This window comes from Pseudorca crassidens, chromosome 9, assembly GCF_039906515.1.
Source record: "Pseudorca crassidens isolate mPseCra1 chromosome 9, mPseCra1.hap1, whole genome shotgun sequence".
Lineage (NCBI taxonomy): Eukaryota > Metazoa > Chordata > Mammalia > Artiodactyla > Delphinidae > Pseudorca > Pseudorca crassidens.
In genome coordinates this window covers 29,248,430-29,266,589 of record NC_090304.1, presented here as the reverse complement: position 1 = coordinate 29,266,589, position 18,160 = coordinate 29,248,430, and the positions used below count along the sequence as shown (strand labels likewise).

The following is an 18,160-nucleotide window of genomic DNA, read 5'->3' as shown; positions in this document are numbered from 1 at the left end:
AAATTGAACACTTAAGTCTGTATTCACAGAAGTTTAAAATTTGAATTTATACTATTAAAAGGTTTTGAAATCCTTTGTGCTCAGGAATGACCATAAAAATAGGCCTGGGCAATGAAAAACCATTCTGGAAGGATACTTTCACAATGTAGACCATTGGGAATCTCACACATTAAAACAACCACTAATGAAGATCAGCCCTCAGTCGGAAAGTTGAAAATGTATGATCAGCAGTTCAACATGAGTGAGACTTGGAGGAAGCCAAAACAAAATAGAAGATTGGAGCTCCATAAAAATTAGAATAACACTCTAAAAAAGAATATAAAATAATTATGTTTAAATGATTAAAAACATAAAAGAACATAAAAGGACTTGAAAAAGTAGCAAATAGAACTTTGAAAAATGAAAAAAAATAGCTACTGATATTAAAAACTAAACAGATTAAGTAGATTAGGCATATCTGGAAAGAAAATTAATGAATACGAATGATACCAAGCAAATTACCTGAAAGTGAGAAAAGAAATTCAAAAATTAAAAAAAGCAGAAAAATAGTATATAGGCAAAGAGAACAGAATGAGATGTTTAACATATGCATAATAAAGATTATAAAAAAGGGAATGGGGGGATGGGGCATGGATATTTGAATAAGAATGGTTATAGATTTTCCTTTATGAAAGATATAAATCCTTCAATTAAGAAGTTATAATTCATTTTAAGCCATTTTTTAAATTGAAGTAGAGTTATTTTATAATGTGTTAGTTTTGGCTGTACAACAAAGAGATTCAGTTATACATACATATATACATATATGTATGTATATATATATATACATATATTGTTTTTCAGATTCTTTTCCATTATAGGTTATTACAAGGCTATTCTTTTTTCAGATTCTTTTCCATTATAGGTTATTGAATATAGTTCCCTGTGCTGTACAGTAGGTCCTTGTTGTTATCTATTTTATGTATAGTAGTGTGTATATGTTAATCCCAAACTCCTACTTTATCTCCTCCCTTCCCTCCACCCCTTGCTATCCCCTTTGGTAACCATAAGTTTGTTTTCTATGTCTGTGAGTCTGTTTTTGTTTTGTAAATAAGTTCATTTGTATTGATTTTTTAGATTCCACATATAGGTGATACCATATACCATATGATATTTGTCTTTCTCAGATTTACTTCACTTAGTGTGATAATCTCTAAATCCATCCATGTTGCTGCAAAAAGCATTATTTCATTCTTTTTTATGACTGAGTGATATTCCATTTTGTGTGGAATATATATATATATATCTACACATACACACACTCACACATACATGAATACCACATCTTATTTATCCATTCATCTGTTGGTAGACATTTAGGTTGCTTCCATGTCTTGACTATTGTAAATAGTGCTGCTATGAACATTGGGGTGCATGTATCTTTTCAAATTAGAGTTTTCTCTGGATATATGCCCAGGAGTAGGATTGCAGGATCATATGGTAACTCTGTTTTTAGTTTTTTAAGGAAACTCCATACTGTTTCCTGTAGTGACTATACTAATTTACATTCCCATCAGTGTAGGAGGGTTCCTTTTTCTCCACACTCTCCAGCATTTATTATTTGTAGACTTTTTAATGATGGCCATTCTGACTGGTGTGAGGTGATACCTCACTGTAATTTTGTTTTGCATTTCTCTAATAATTAGTGATATCGAGCATCTTTTCATGTGCCTGTTGGCCTTCTGTATGTCCTCTTTGGAGAAATATCTACTTAGGTCTTCTGCCCATTTTGGAAATTAATCTGTTGTCGATCACATCATATGCAAATATTTTCTTCCAGTTCATTGATTGTCTTTTCATTTTACTTATGATTTTCTTTGCTGTGCAAAAGCTTTTAAGTTTAATTAGGTCCCATTTGTTTATATTTTTTATGTCAATTACTCTAGGAGGTGGGTCAAAAAAAATATTGCTGTGATTTACATCAAAGAGTGTTCTGCCTATGTTTTCCTCTAGGAGTTTTATAGTATCCAGCCTTACATTTTGAGTTTGTTTGTTTATTTATTTATTTATTTTTTTGCGGTACGCGGGCCTCTCAGTGTTGTGGCCTCTCCCGTTGTGGAGCACAGGCTCCAGACGTGCAGGCGCAGCAGCCATGGCTCATGGGCGCAGCTGCTCCACGGCATGTGGGATCTTCCCAGACCGGGGCACGAACCCGTGTCCCCTGCATCAGCAGGCGAACTCTGAACCACTGCACCACCAGGGAAGCCCTTGAGTTTATTTTTATATAGGGTGTTAGAAAACATTCTAATTTCATTCTTTTACATGTAGCAGTCCAGTTTTCCCAGCATCACTTCTTGAAGAGACTGTCTTCTCCATTGTATATTCCTGCCTCCATTGTATATTCGTTGACATAGATTGACCATAAGTGCATGTGTTTATTTCTGGGCTTTCTATCCTGTTCCATTGATCTGTATGTCTGTTTTTGTGCCAGTGTCATACTGTTTGATCACTGTAGCTTTGTAGTATAGTCTGAAGTCAGAGAGCATGATTCCTCCAGCTCCATTCTTCTTTCTCAAGTTTGTTTTGGCTATCCAGGGTTTCTTGTGTTTCCATGCAAATTTAAAATTTTTTTGTCCTAGTTCCGTGAAAAATGCCATTGGTAATTTGATAGGGATTGCATTGAATCTGTAGATTGCCTTGGGCGGTAAGGTCATTTTAACAATACTGATTCCTCCAATCCAAGAACACGGTGTACTTTTCCATCTGTTTTATGTCAGCTTCAGTTTCTCTCATCAGCATCTTATAGTTTTCAGAGTACAGGTCTTTTACCCCCTTAGGTAGGTTTATTCCTAGGTGTTTTATTTATTTTGATATGATGGTAAATAGGATTGTTTCCTTAATTTCTCTTTCTGATATTTCATTGTTAGTGTGCAGAATGCAACAGATTTCTGTATATTAATTTTGTATACAGCAACTGTAATGAATTCATCGATGAGCTCTGGTAGTTTTCTGGTAGTATCTTTAGGATTTTCTATGTATAGGTTCCTGTGATCTGCAAACAGTGAGTTTTATTTCTTCTTTTTCAATTTGGATTCCTTTTGTTTCTTTTTCTTGTCTGATTGTTGTGGCTAGAACTTCCAATGCTGTGTTGAATTAAAGTGGCTAGAGTGGGCATCCTTCTCTTGTTCCTGGTCTTAGAGGAAATGCTTTCAGCTTTTCACCATTGAGTATGATGTTAGCTCTGGGTTTGTCATACATGGCCTTTATCATGTTGAGGTATGTTCCTTCTATGCCCACTTTCTGAAGAATTTTTATCATAAATGCATGTTCAATTTTATGAAAAGCTTTTTCTGCATCTGTTGAGATATAGAAAAAAAGAAGGTATAATCAGAACAAGAAAACAAATAAATAAATAAAAACATTTTGTGTAATCTGTAGAACAAAAAGATAAAGGTGATAAGGTGAAAATCTAAATGTAACTGAGGACAAGAAATAACAATTAGACCAATTAAGCTAGATATCATTAATAAAAAGATAACAGAAAACATATAAATGTTTGAAAATAAAGGAATAACGTGTATGTGTTGCTTTTTTTCATAATAGCTTTATTGAGATATAACTCACATACTACACAATTCACCCATTTAAAGCACATAATTTAATGGGTTTCAGTATAGCAATAGAGTTGTGCAACTATCATAACAGTCAATTTTAGAACAGTTTCATCACCTCTGAAAGGTACTTCACAACCTTTAGCTATCATCCTGAATTCCTTTTCCCACACTTTCAGCCTAAAACAGTTACTAATCTACTTTCCATCTCTATATATTTTCCTATTCTGGCCATTTCATTTAAGTGAAATCATATGATATGTGATATTTTGTAACTGGTTTCTTCCACTTAGAATAATGTTTTCAAAGTTTATCCATGCTGTAGTATAATCAGTATATCAGTTCTTTTTTATGGTTGAATTATATTCTCTTGTATGGATATACCACTTTTGTTTATTCATACATCAATTGATGGACATTTGGGTTGTTTTCACCCTTTAGCTATTCTGAATAATGTTGCTGTGGACATGTGTGTACAAGTTTTTGCATGGACATACATTTTCATTTCTCTTGGTTATATATCTATAATTTGATTGCTGGGTAAAGTGGTAATTTTATGTTTAATTTTTTGAGAAAGTACCACACTGTTTTCCAAGGTGGCTGCCCCATTTTATGTTCCCACCTGCAGTTTTTTGATTTCTCCGTGTCCTTGCCAACACGTCATTACCCAACTCCTTGATTATAGCTATCCTAGTGGAGGTGAAGCTGTATCTCACTGTGGTTTTAATTTGCGTTTCTCTGATGATTAGTGATGTCAGCAGCTTTTCATGTACCTGTTGGCCATTTATATTTCTTCTTTGGAAAATTGTCTATTTGGTTTCTCTTTCCATTTTAAAATTGGAATTGTTTCTGTTTTTGCTGTTGAGTTCTGAGAGTTCTTTATTTATTTTGAATATTAACTCCTTATCAGATATATGATTTGCAAATATTTTCTCCCATTCCTTAGATTGCCTTTTTATTTTATTTTTTGATGGTTTTCTTTGTTGTTCAGAAGCTTTTTAGTTTGATGTAGTCCTACTTGTTTATGTTTGCTTCTGCTGCCTTTGCTTTTAGTGTGAAGTACAAAAGAATCATTGCCAAGACCAATGTCAAGGAGCTTACCTCCATGTTTTCTTCTAAGAGTTTTATGGTTTTAGGTCTTAAATTTAAGACTTTAATCCGTTTGGGAGTTGATTTTTGTGTATGGCGTAATATAGGAGTCCAGTTTTGCATGTGGCTGGTCCAGTTTTCCCAACACCATTTATCGAAGAGACTATCCTTTTCCCATTGTATAACTTGGCTGCTTTGTCATGTATTAATTGACCATATATATCTAGGTTTATTTCTGGGATCTCTATTCTGATGTGTCTATTTTAATGCCAATACCATACTGTTTTGATTATTATAGCTTTGTAATGTAGTTTGAAATCAGGATGTATAATGTTTCCAGCTTTGTTCTTCTATCTAAAGACTGCTTTTGCTATTCAGGGTCTTTTGTGGTTCCATGTAAATTTTAGGATGGTTTATTTCTGTGAAAAACAGTATTGAACTTTTGATAGAGATTTCATTACATTTATAGATTGTTTGGAGGTGGTATGGACATTTTAACAATATTAATTCTTCCAACCCATAAGCATGGAATATCTTTCCACTGATTTGTGTCTTCTTCAGTTTTTGTCATCATTGTCTTATTGTTTTTAGTGTACAGATCTTTTACCTTTTTGGTTAAATTTATTTGTAAGTACCTTATTCTTTTTGATGCAATTATAAACAGAATTGTTTTCTTAATTTCTCTTTCTGATAGTTTGTTGTTAGTATGTAGAAATACAACTGATTTTCGTATATTGACTTTGTATCCTGTAAATTTACTGAAATCGTTTAGTCTCTATTTATTTTGTCTCTATTTCATTTATTTCCGCTCTGATCTTTGTTATTTCCTTCCTTCTGCTAACTTTGGTTTTAGTTTGTTCTTCTAGTTCCTTGTAGGGTAAAGTTAGATTGTTTATTTGAGAGTTAGCTTTCTTCTTAACATAAGTGTTTATTACTATAAACTTCCCTCTTAGAACTGTTTTTGCTACATCCTGTAAGTTTTGTATGTTGTATTTCCATTTTCATTTGCTTCAAGGTATTTTTGGATTTCTCTTTTGATTTCTCTTTTGACCTGTTCTTTGGGACCTGTCTTTGGGCAGCAGCCAGAAAAGCTGGAGCACCAGACATGTATAAGCTCCTTCCCAGGGAGGTGTTTGTGATTCAGAGTAGGCTCAGGTGAGAAGGCAGAGGTTGTGTCTGCTGGCTTCCCTGTTCTCTGGGGCTTGCAGTTAGCTCCTAGATGCATATTAAATTAGAAGACTGACCCTCAAGCAGAAACTTTTAAAGTATGCAAATAGGCTTTTTTCAGGGAAAGCCTGGGAGATATGGGGTTCTTTTGCCTGTTTTCTCTGCACTGAGTCCTGGGGAGGGGTAGCCACAGCCAGTCCTCATGAACCCCTTAATAACTGTGTCTTTGTTTGCAATAATCTTGTGGGTCTCCTAGACTCAGGCCTCATTGGCTTTCAGAGCTGGGTGCTCTGGGGTCCATCCTCAGGTGGGAATCTTAAAAGATGGAGTGCTTGACATGGGCTCCAGACTCTTTGTTCCTCAGGGTTGGGAGTTCCCCCTAATTGTACGATGCTATTTTTGGGGTGGAGTTTATGGTTAGAGTGTATCTCAGCATTTCCTTCCTATTTTGATGTGGGTGATGTGGGTGTTCTTGTTTGCCTGATGTGTAGGAGTCACTCAGCTAGTTTCTAGATTTCTTTCAGAGGAAACTGCTGTGTGTGTAGCTGTAGATTCCATGTGTCCATGGGAGGAGGTGAGTTCAGGAGACTCCTATGTTGCCATCTTGTCCTGGAACCCTCCACAGGGTGTTTTTATTGCCTGTTCCCTCTGCCTGGAAAGTACTTCCTCCAAATATCCCTTAAGCTCACTTCCTACTCTTTCACCTCTTTCAGATTTTTACTTTAGCGTCACCTTTCAATTTCTAATTGCCCGCCCCAGCTCTGAATCTTCCTTATTCTGCTCCATTATTTCATTTTTCTAGAGCATTAGTCACTCACTGAATATAAAATGTACATATTAATTAATTATATTTGTTGATTATAATCTGTCGCACCCATCTAAATGAGCTGTGGAAGGTCAACAATCTCTATTTCTTTAGTTTACTGATGTGTTCCAAATACCCAGAATAATGTCTAGCACATAGTAGGCATTCATCAAATATTTGTTGAATGTGTAAAATAACTGAAATAACATCAGAATATTGGTTATTCTTAGGGAGGGAGAGAAGAAGGCAAAAATGGATATAAAAGGGTGACTCTTTAGCTGTAACTATACTTGAAATAGTGGTGGGGGGAGAGAAAGCAGATATGATGACATGTTAACATATATTCTCAGTGGTATGTGCACATAGGGGTCTATTAAAATATTTGTACTTTCAATATGCCTAATTTTTAAAATTATAACTAAATATGGGAATAGTGTTTTAAACTTACAGTAAAGTCATGTAAACATACATAAAGTCATAACTTTACTGTAAGTAAAGTGCCAAGGATAACAGGCATTCATAGTGTTGGTAAGAAATTAATCTGTGGATTATATACTTGAACACTTTCTAGATCAAGGGTATGTCTTCAGTAGGCAGATATTTAGACATATTAGAATCGTACAGAGATGTGTTTAAAAAGTCCTCAAACCATTCTTGCTTCTTTATTACTGTTATATTTTTCTTCTCTCTTTCATCATATTCTCAGGTGCCCGTCCTGACAATAGTCATTCTTTCAATAATATCATTTGAGTTTCTTGGGATGGAACCACCTCTACTTGAGGGCAGGGGCCATGACTCTCTCATTATTCTATCCCCAGTCATATAAAATGTTCCTGGTATATATCAAAGAATAAATACTTACATGAATAGATGAGTTAACTTCAGCAAGGTGTTATATCAAATGTCACAGTCTTAGGAGGTAACATATTGGAGTTGTAATAGGTAGACTTTGAGGACATATAATATATATTTGGTAAAAAGAATAACTCTTCAAATGCTCCAATTTTAGACGCTGTGATGGGGCATATCACAGGGTTCATGGGAGTAAGGTACATTTTAGGTGACTGAACATCACATCAATGAGATGACTGTCAACTTTACTCACTTTACATGGCTGGTTTTTCCAGCTAAAGGGTGGGACATAACTAGTATATGCCAGGTTACCATGGATTGCTTATAGGTAGTTAACATATTACAGACTGAAGGTTAGTTTTTTGCTAGGTCATTTTCCCCCTATAAATCTAAAGTAGGTTTCTAACTCCTAAAATACTTCAATGTAAGTGAATCTGGAATTGATGCACTGCTATATTATTTTAAGTAGAATTTAATGTGTCTGTAAAATGCCTTTCCATTAGTGGCATCTGGTGATAACACTCATCTATTTGAGAAGTGTGATAATGCTTAAAGTAGAGGGCAGTTCCAAACTCAGCTGTTTTTCTATGTGTGATGACTGAGCTTCTTTGATTTTTTACAGAAGTGACATAATTCTTCTGGGTAGAACAAAGGCCACTGTTGAGATCGGCAGACCTTACTTCTCTCTCTCTCTCTTCCTCTTTCTCTTTCTGTCCCTTCTTTTTCTTCTCTGCATGTTTATTTCTCTCTTGCTTTTCCATTTTGTGCACTTAAAGTACATTTTCTGAAGCAGCGGGATCAAGGAGCTTCATTTCCATCCTTAATGAAGTTATGCTGTCTGGTTTCTCAGGAAATCACTGGAGGCTTTATAAACTGTGCTTTTTAATTCAGATTTATATAACCTACTCCATTTAATGTCTAACCCAAAAATTGAGATATGAGAATATCATTCTTTGAGCAAATATACTATAAATCAGGGTTAATTTCCTCCTCTTGCCTAAATTCCTTGGAGGAGGGGGACAAAGAATGACTTTGGAATTATAAATTTCTAGTCGTTTTGTGTGCTCCAGGCTTATTTGGAAAAAAATTCATTTTAGAGATGGCTTATGCCCTTGGCTGTACTACTGATGCAACTGTAATAATTTAGAAAGGAATGTTATAGTAGTCGAAAGGATAAGATAACAGTAACATTCCAACACAACTGATGCCTGAAAGAATCCTCTCCTTGAAGATTGACATCTATCAGTTAATGAGCATTTGGTACCTAGCAGGCACTATACTTTGTGCTCTATGTACGTCATTTCAAAAAATCCTCGAAGACAGAAAACATTTTAAGGATTGTATATGTGCTACTGTGCTATCATCTTCATTTCATAGATGAAATTCAGGAAAGTTAAGTAACTTGTCAAAGGTTTTAAAATTAATTAGTAACAAAGTCCTAATTCAAATCCATTTTTCTTGACTCCAAAGCCCACACTCTTAATACTTCAAGCTACTGCTTTCTTTTATTTCCATCCACTTTCACTGTCTTGACAATAGATTACAGAAAACTGTATGTATTCTGTTTTATGAGCATAAAAGAGAAGATTTCTCTTCCCTTTCATATAAAAATCTATGGTGACCTACATTCTTTGGAAGGGAATTTGTCCTCAATTGGCAGTATAATGTCACCAGAAAAAAGAATAGGAGATTGGAAAATTACTAGCTCATTAATTGATTATGTTAGTGTCCTTCTGAAGATTGATTTCTTCACAGCTTAGACAAGGAGAAAAAATTTTGACAGAGAAGTTATTGAGATACTGTTTCAAAAATCACAATTATTGGGCTTCCCTGGTGGCGCAGTGGTTGAGAGTCCGCCTGCAGATGCGGGGGACACGGGTTCGTGCCCCGGTCCGGGAAGATCCCACATGCCGCGGAGCGGCTGGGCGTGTGAGCCATGGCCGCTGAGCCTGTGCGTCCGGAGCCTGTGCTCCTCAACGGGAGAGGCCACAACAGTGAGAGGCCCGCGTACAGCAAAAAAAAAAAAAAAAAAAAAAAAAAATCACAATTATTTTGTTTTGGGTTTTCTTAATGATTTTTGGTGGTCAAATACTCTGGACAATGAAAGAATACCATTTTTAGATTCTCTCACTGTATATAAGAATTTTTCCTAAGATCACAGGAAATGGACATAATTGACGTCAGAAAATTTGTTGTTCTCAAGCACAAATAAAAGTCTGTACAACTTTAAACATTTACCATAGGATCGTATTGGATCACAGTGTTAACTGAGGGAAAAAAAGTTCCCTTTAAACAAAAAATGTGTTAGACAAACTATGTATCCTGACTCTAATATACTTATCTTTAATAAATGCATTCCAAAAGGAGAATAAAAGATGATTTTGTCACGGATGAAATTCATCTGAACCAAAGTGATCCCCAAACAGATTGAGCTTTATCGTTATGGTGTAAAAATGATGCCTCAGGTAGCATCATTTGAAGGATGCCTAAAGGTCTCATATGTTTCTACACCTATTAAAATGCATAAAAGTCCATTTTTACACTGTTAATTTGTATTGGATAATTGAGGAGAATTATTTTAAAACTGCATTAAATCAAGTCAAGGTAAAGTCATTTATTTAGTTATTATTCATTAAGTGTGCCTATATTAATTGATTATATCACTGATTATTTGTTTTAAATTCAGTAGTACTTTGAAAAATTTGGGCATCTCATAGTAAAAGACGTACAAATATCAAAAAGGCTTCTTTCTAGTGGAAGTTACATGTGTCAATAACAGTAGCATCTCTGAATAAGGAATAGGAGGTAGCCAAACAGAAGTAGTCATGGAGGATACTTCGTGTTGACACAAAAGAGTAGATCTCAAATTCATGTTTTTCTCTGGAGGAAGAAGATACTTTTTTTTGTATAAAGTCAGGAAGCCATTAACCCACTAAAGCCCACCTTATCACCAAGCATGGTGAAACACAGAGGTCGAAAAAAGCAGAAGGTCATTGGACTGCCAACACAGAGAGGAGGCATTCCCGGTTAATAAGCAATGATAGCAGATAATTCATAAATTACATTTAAGAAACTAACATGCTTATCGTTATCATTGGTAAGTACTTAAAGACAATTTAAGCCGTGGAATTTGCAATGATAGGTGATGTTCTGCAATTCAAATTCAGACACATGCACAGATGATTCTAATGTGTGTGAGAAAATATAATAACTTATGCTTGGTCCTGTGGTAGAAGAGAAACAGGGATAAGGCAATCTGATGGAAGTGTGGGGTAATAAAGAAATCTTTCTGGAAGGAGCAATACCTGAGATAGATCTCAAGAACTGAACAGAATTTACAAAGGCAAAGAAAGAGTGAATGTTTTTCAGACATGGTGCATTTAGTAAAGTGAAAGTTGTTTAGAATGGTAGGAGTCTTTCTTGGGTGGAGGGGGTTGGAAAGATATGAGCTCCAGAAGTAGAAAAGGGTCAGATTTGGAAGGACATTGATTGCTATGTTAATGTGTTTGAGTTTTTTCCCTGAGTACGATATAGGTGTATTAAAGGATTTTAAGCAAGAAAATGGCATAATTATATTTTCCATTTTAGAAAACTTTTTTTTCCAGATGCATTGAGAAGAATAGATTGAATAAGGTTTGTACAGGTATAGGAAGAAATCTTTTGAGTATCCTGTAAACATTTTGGAGCAAGATGATGAAACACTGAAGATAGTAAGTGGGAGGAGAGAAGTGGAGGTAGAATGGAGGAAAAAGATACACATGTCAAAATGGCAGAATGTAAAAATCAAGTGATTGGATATTGAGGGTAGAAAAAAAGAGTCTTGGAGAACCAGGCTGCTGTTTGTGGTGCTCAGTAAAATAATTAATGTGCGAAGGGAGCTAACTGGTTGTGATGCAAGGAACGATGGATTCAACTTTAAAGGTACTGACTTGAATTGCTGTGGCACATCCAGGTGGGGATGCCTAGTATGGAAACTACAAATATTGCATTCACGAGTGAGAGTTACACAGAAAATATAGATTTCTGGGATGCTTCATGGGCATGGATTAGATAACTCAGAAGGATAAGAAGAAAATGCAAAAGTCCTTGGCAAAAACTGGAGAATAAAGGGAGTGGGCTGGAGGAAGAAAAGGTTGGGAGCATCACTGAAAATAAGACTATAGGGAAATTTGTTTGCACCTAACAGAAGGTTGTTCCTGTCTCTGGAATTCACATGTGATGCATTTTTAATTTGTCATTTTCAAACTAAAGGAACAAGAGCTGAAAGTAAATTGATTGGTCCTGAGTCACCAAGTGTTTGAATGTTAGAACTATATTAACATTCTGGGTATATTAGCCAGCAAGATTTTCAGGAGCAGCAGATGTTGCTGGGATTAAGGACATGGGGGAAGAGATGAGCACAAGGTGAAGGGCCCATAAAAGCACTCTTGAAAGATGAACAACAGGAGTTGGTAATAATTTAAGGAACAAGAGAAAGGAATGGAAGGCTTGGGGCCTGACAGTGGTGAAAAGACTTGATTTCCCATTACATTAGCTCAGCAAAGATGATCCTGGTGGTCCAGCACCACACTCTGGCCCCTTTGATAGCAAACTGCATCCAAGGGCGTTTGAACTTGTTGTTCGAAAAAAATTATGGAGAGAAAGCATACCATATTACTCTAAGAGGCAAATTAGAATAATACGCCTGATGTCTTAAATCTCTGGAATCTTATGAAATTGCTACATTAACTAATGTGGTGTCCAAGTAATAGACAGATGGCAAGGTTTAGGATTATGGCTACAAACCAGATCAGCAACAATACATTGTTCTAAATATTGATGCTCAGTAAGTTATGAAACCTATTTACAAATATAGAAGAGTAATTAAGAAGTATTAAAACAAGAGATGCTAAATGTAGAAATCCCAAAGCAACATTATCATGTAGTTTTCGTGAATAATGTGATTGATGAGCAAAGAGCCAACACCTATACTCTAATCCGTGAGTCAGCAATGACTGACTTTCTTCCTTTAACAGGACTATGTCCTTAGTTTGGATTAGTGGGGAAACTAACATGTGCTTCTTCTTGAAACTTTATGTAGATGAGCCTCAATCTACCTAGTTAGGAAACTAAATCATACAACACTTTAGAGAGTTCTGTTTTGGGAGTTCTCAGAAGGTGTTTCAAATATGTTCGGGAAGATATCAGTCATCAGTTTGGTTAGTTACCTTGTGGTACTACTGATATTCCACTTGTCTCCTGACTGGGCCCTCATCACCGTGTATCTCTACACTTGCTGGACACTGCTAGGAACCTCCATGGCTTCTGCAGAGTTCTGCAGTGTGAGGCTGGAGGGCATGGCCAACTCTTGCCAGACTCATGCTCTGTTGGTGTACAAAAAGTGATCACTGGGCTGCATGCTTTTCTCTTGTGAAAGAGGAAGTCCTGTCTCTCATTCTCTTCTGACATATCCTGTTAGAAGGCGCTAAAGCAGCACTCCTTGGGCCCCAAGATCCATGTGGAATGTTGACTTATTCTAGGCAAGTCACTTGGTGTTGAGTATGAAATAACGGGCAAAAACAGCCACTTTCTTAGAGGAGCCAGACCTTACTCAAATAAATTCCAATAACGACACATGCAAGTACAAGACTACAATCATGGAAAGGATTCTAAAAGGAGGGCTACTATACGATTAGAGGGATCAGTGAAAAGTAACTAGGTGAAGTGGAATGGCTAGAGTGGGAATGAGGGGTAGGTTATCGTAGCGGAAAGAACTGTCCAAAGGCTGTGGTGGTTGAAGCATAGTGATTCTCAGGATCTGAAGAAATCCAAGGTGGCTGAAGTACAGGGAGTAAGGAAGAGAATGTGCAGCCTGAGGCTGGATAAGTCTATAAGGACCAGCGTGTGCCTTGTTAAGGTCTGTAGTCTCCATGCCAAGAGTAAAGTGTTACAGTGTGTCTTTGTCACAGTTGTGGACTACTGTGGAGAGTTGATTAAAAAGAGGCAGGACTGTTTTAAGTGAAATAAGACTTTCATGTTTTATACAAAGCCCACCTCCCCTCCTTCCCTCACTCACATTCTCAACAGGACAGAGCAGTGAGTCTAAAGAGGGGGCTATGGTTAGAGTTAAATCTAAGGAACAACTGTGTTGTAGTCAGCTTTGTTTCTCTCCTCTGACAACTGTAGATTTCTGGTGGAGTCCGCCTTTTTGTGGCTGGCCTTGTAGAAAGCATCTCATGAAAATTAACATTGGTTAAGACTGTCCTAGCAATACACCAAAGATGCCCAGCCATTTCTGAGTACCAACACATTAAATTCCAGCTGACTTTATCAGGATGGACAAAATGCATCTCCTTCAGTGCTCTGTGTTCACTGTCCTTAAAATCGCCTGTATTAATCTCTCAGTCTCCCTAGTCAGGGAAGATAGTTATTCTGATTTTATTACTTTTTAATTTCACCCCGTAAACTGGGATCCATGATTCAAATAATAGTCGTTTTTTATTGAATCTGCAACAGCTAAACTAATACACATATATATTTTGCGGTTTCAAATATTTGTTTCCAAACAAATACATATGTTTTGTGGTTAACTAAATGAACTATAAAATTTAAAGGCAGAATAGAATAGAGATTTCAACTGATGTTAGACAGATGTAGATACAGATTCTAGCTCAGGTACTTAAAGCTCTGAAATTTTGGGCAAATTTCTTTAATCACTGATACTCAGTCTCCCCATGTGAAAAATGGTTGTACAGTAGTTGTGAGTATACAGTAAAATAGTACTATATATAAAGTGCTTAGAAAAGCACCTAGTGTATCACATTCGAAAATTATGATTATTGCTATACCATTATTATTAATCAAGTTTAATGGTGAATAGTGCCGTATGATAAAGATAAATGACTTTCTACCAAGTCTTTTTTTTCTTGTCATTTAGTGAAGACTTCATGCCTGTAGATATTAATAATATCTTCCCTTAATAAGCAGCACGTGAGATTATTTTTTACAAAGCTTCATAAAAATGGAAAACTTAAGTTTTGCATTCTACTCCAAAAGCATATGGGAAAAACAGTCTCAGAGGCTTTAAATATTAACAGGAGGAACACAGCATAATGATACAGGGAAAAAGTGCGAGCGTGAATGCTCAGAATTGCTTTTAGTGGGAAAAAGCAGCCAGCATTTGTTGAGAGCTAAAGATTTTCTTTTAAATAGATCCGAGTTTAATTGGCAGGACTTGGCAACATTTACAGGAAAATATGTTTTATTTATTTCAGTTTAAATATATTTCAAACACTATTTTAAAATACATTTCTGCCAAGTGATGGGGCAGCTGTTAAGTGGTTCCGGATTTAATGCCCTCGTTAGCCTTTCACCTCTGAGGCCCTTAATCTATCTCCATGTAATTAAGCTCATACATTAAATGAGTTTTATGGAATAAGGGAGCCCCAAGTGGAAATACGGATTCATACTAGGAAGCCATTTTGGATAACTGGCACTTCGACTTGAAAACCACTTGAAGTGAGGTTGAATGGGTGTTGCAAGTTTACATTGGTATCAGCAAAAATAAATACCAGTGTTGAAATTGAACTCTTTCCTGTTTTTAAGCAGGTCCAACCTGAGGCAAAATTATGTAGTAGATGAAGAGTATCTTCATTGGGATTCCATCTCTACCAGTGTTTTTTTCTTCCCTCTTTTTCCTCTACTCTCAGAGGGAATGGACGTGCATACATCTGTGAGATGTAATTTCTCACTGGGGCTCTGCTACCACAGTACCACACTGAAGACTTAACTACCTGCCAGAAGTAACTACTTGTGATTCTCTGTGTCATGCAGATTCACAGCTCATGCCTTTCCTTGTGCTGTTACCTCTGCTTAGAATGACAGTCTCTAGCCCCCAAACCTCCTAGGGCTCCCTGATGAACATAACGATTTATCTTTCAAAACTGAAACAAGAGCATCCCCCAGGCAGATACTCCAGGCAGCATTAGACAATCCAAGCAGAACTGCCTCCTCTCTACCCCCTCTGTATCCTGTAGAAACTTCTATTGCAATACTACTACAGTAGTTTCAGGGTAAGAGTCAGGATAGAGTAAGTTATGGCAGGTGGGCCCTAAATCTCAGTGACTTGGCATAGCTAAGCTTATTTCTTACTCACAGTTCTGGTGCAGTTAGTGGGGGACATTCCTCAACAGAGTGGATCACTCAGGGACCTGAGCTGAAAGAAGCTCTACCATCTCACGATGCTGCCGTATTTACAGCTGGCATCGAGCATTACCTTGATAGGAAAAGAGAAAGTATGGAAAATTCACACCAGCTTCCAAATGCCCTGGACCGAAGTGACCAAGTCGCTTCCGTTTTTGGCCTATTGGCCACAATCGACCTAACTGCAAGGTCTGCAAGTTAGGACAAGGCATCAGCTGAACTCTAAGGAGGCTGGGTGAACATTACTTTCTTACACATAACCGGTAACAAATTAGTGCTCTTGCTTACGTGACTGTTTTCTCTATAACCCACATTTTTATGTTCTCAAGGACTGGAAATTTGTCCTCACACAATATTCAGATATTGTGCACTAGCAATGAATTCATGGTAGAGAATTAGTATGTTGGTCCATAAGGAAAGAGGTAGAGAAGCAAAGAAAATACTTCACACACTCGAGCTCATTAAATTCTCACGGAAATGGAAGGCAGCGTTGCTCTCTTCATTTTACAGATAGGACTCTAAGGCTCAGATTACTTAAGTGAATTATCACAAAGTTGGAATTCCAACTCGGGCTGACTCTTAAATATATGCTACATTTAAAATTTTGAAATGTCTCGTTTCCAAAGGAGATATCTGGAAAGACTAAAACAGAAAGGAATGAATTTCTCATGTGAAGTTCTCATGGCTTAATTTACTCCATAAGTAGGGGTACATTTGGTATATGTAGCAAAGAACATTCGGGGAAGCTTTGAATCATAAAATCAATGTGACCCTGCCCAGGGTTTGAATGCTCTAGTAGATCCCATGTTTACTGCTCTGGCAATCTGACCTTTTGGTCCATCTGATAGTACAATCTCATGGGTTTTTGGAGAGGATGAAAGGAGACCTAAGGTTTGTAAAGTGCCTTGGATTATGTCCGGCCCAAAGCAGACACACCCAATTATTGGTCCTGTGCCTGCCTGACTTCTACCCCTTTTTGGCTGAATAGACCCTTTGCTCATTCCACAAAGAGAGTATTGCTTTTAAAGTCACAGACAAGAATATCAGAGGTGGCTATTTGATTTGAATGGGAGTATGATAGAATTTTAGATATGTAGGGGCTTGAGTTTACAGCGAAGAAAACAGGTTCAAAGAGAAGGAAGTGGCTTCCTCAAGGTCACAAATGTGACAGTAGCTGGAGTAGTCCCAACTCCTAACTCAGTACATTTCCCCTCTCTGAGCAGTGAGAAGGTGCTCAGTGGCAAATACTTGTCAGTGACTGAGTGATTAAGAATAGTAAATTTCTGGGCTTCCCTGGTGGCGCAGTGGTTGGGAGTCCGCCTGCCGATGCAGCGGACGCGGGTTCGTGTCCTGGTCCGGGAGGATCCCACATGCCGTGGAGCGGCCGGGCCCGTGAGCCATGGCCGCTGAGCCTGTGCGTCTGGAGCCTGTGCTCCGCAACAGGAGAGGCCACAATAGTGAGAGGCCCACGTACAGAAAAAAAAGAAAAAAAAAAAAGGATATTAAATTTCTTCCATTTGGTTGCATGCGTCTTAGGGGTAGTTGAAGTCTGTGTGCAGCGAGGAGGACTCTCACTGAAGTCGTTTTAGCCTGTTTGGTTTCTATCTTTAGAAAAATACTGTCCCGGCCAATGTTTTCAATAGAATAATTGCATTGTATTCATAACCAATTCAAACTCTTTTCAGCAACGGTTTCTTTCCCATGTGAGAAGCGTGGTGAGCATTTCCATTCCATCTTAAAATAGTATTTTCATTTTTGGGTCTAAATATAGTAACTTGGGTAAAGACTTAGTCTAAACTTAGCCACTAATAGCCCAGGCTGTTAAATTTGTCATTACAGTAATTCTTTTTTTCCTGAGTGCAAAACTATCGCAGAGTCAGATGAAACAGTCTTTTGTTAGACTCTGAAGCTATTGCTTTTAGCCATGTAATTTCCAGAAAATAAAGAGAGCAGTACAGCATGGTTTTCCTCTTATTAATAGACGACACAGTCACAATGTGTTGCATGAACCTTTCCAGTTAGAGGGATGGGGGGGTAGTGTGGGCAGAAATCACATTAGGTGATGGGGTCTGTAACCAGGAGCCTCAGCATTGATTTCCAAGGTGATTGATACCCTCGTGAGGAGGGTGTGATATGGTGCATATTCTATCACCCACCATAATGTGGGAGGAAAGGAAGAGGCTTTCTTGATATTATTTTCTGACTTAACTCTGCTCTCTAAATGTGAGTCCAAATTCACAATTAAATCATCTTCAAACATAATGTTTTCTCCTGTTTCCTTAAACTGTGTACATGAAAAAACGATTAAAGTGCAAACATAAACATCATCAGAAAGGAAGATAATTTAAGAGTTTGTCTAATTTATTCTTCCAGTTTGTACCTGGATCACATTTAAGTCATCCCAGGCGAGTGACATTTTCCTTAAAGTTAAATAGCTCTCACCTCTTCTGATAATGAAGAGAACTTACCTTGTGAC

General features: G+C 37.1%; 1 pseudogene; it reads left to right on the top strand.

Moving 5' to 3' along the window:
* LOC137230444 (hypoxia-inducible factor 1-alpha inhibitor-like) overlaps positions 1–15,886 on the top strand; it is a 95,744-nt pseudogene extending 79,858 nt beyond the window's left edge.
* The last annotated feature ends 2,274 nt before the right edge of the window (positions 15,887–18,160 follow it).